General features: G+C 34.6%; 1 pseudogene; it reads left to right on the plus strand.

Annotated features, from left to right (window-relative positions):
* Positions 1 to 243, plus strand: part of LOC109356217 — a 12,804-nt pseudogene that overhangs the window by 6,004 nt on the left and 6,557 nt on the right.

The raw sequence follows: 243 nt of genomic DNA on the forward strand, positions 1-243 counted from the left end.
TCATTAACTTTGTTTTATGTTTAACTACATATCTCTGCCTACTTTTGACCTGGGTTATCGTTTTGATAATGTCAAAAGGGGGAGAAAGGTTATTTTGTTGTTATTTGATTGTGTAGGTTGATCGTAACTACTGCTTCCGAAATATTAGCGCATCATATCAATCATTGCCAATACAATCTTCAAGCTAATTCATCAAACAATTGGTGTAGTGTTTGTCATCATCAAAAAGGGGGAGAGTGAAAG

This window comes from Lupinus angustifolius, chromosome LG09 (assembly GCF_001865875.1).
Source record: "Lupinus angustifolius cultivar Tanjil chromosome LG09, LupAngTanjil_v1.0, whole genome shotgun sequence".
Classification (NCBI taxonomy): Eukaryota; Viridiplantae; Streptophyta; class Magnoliopsida; order Fabales; family Fabaceae; genus Lupinus; species Lupinus angustifolius.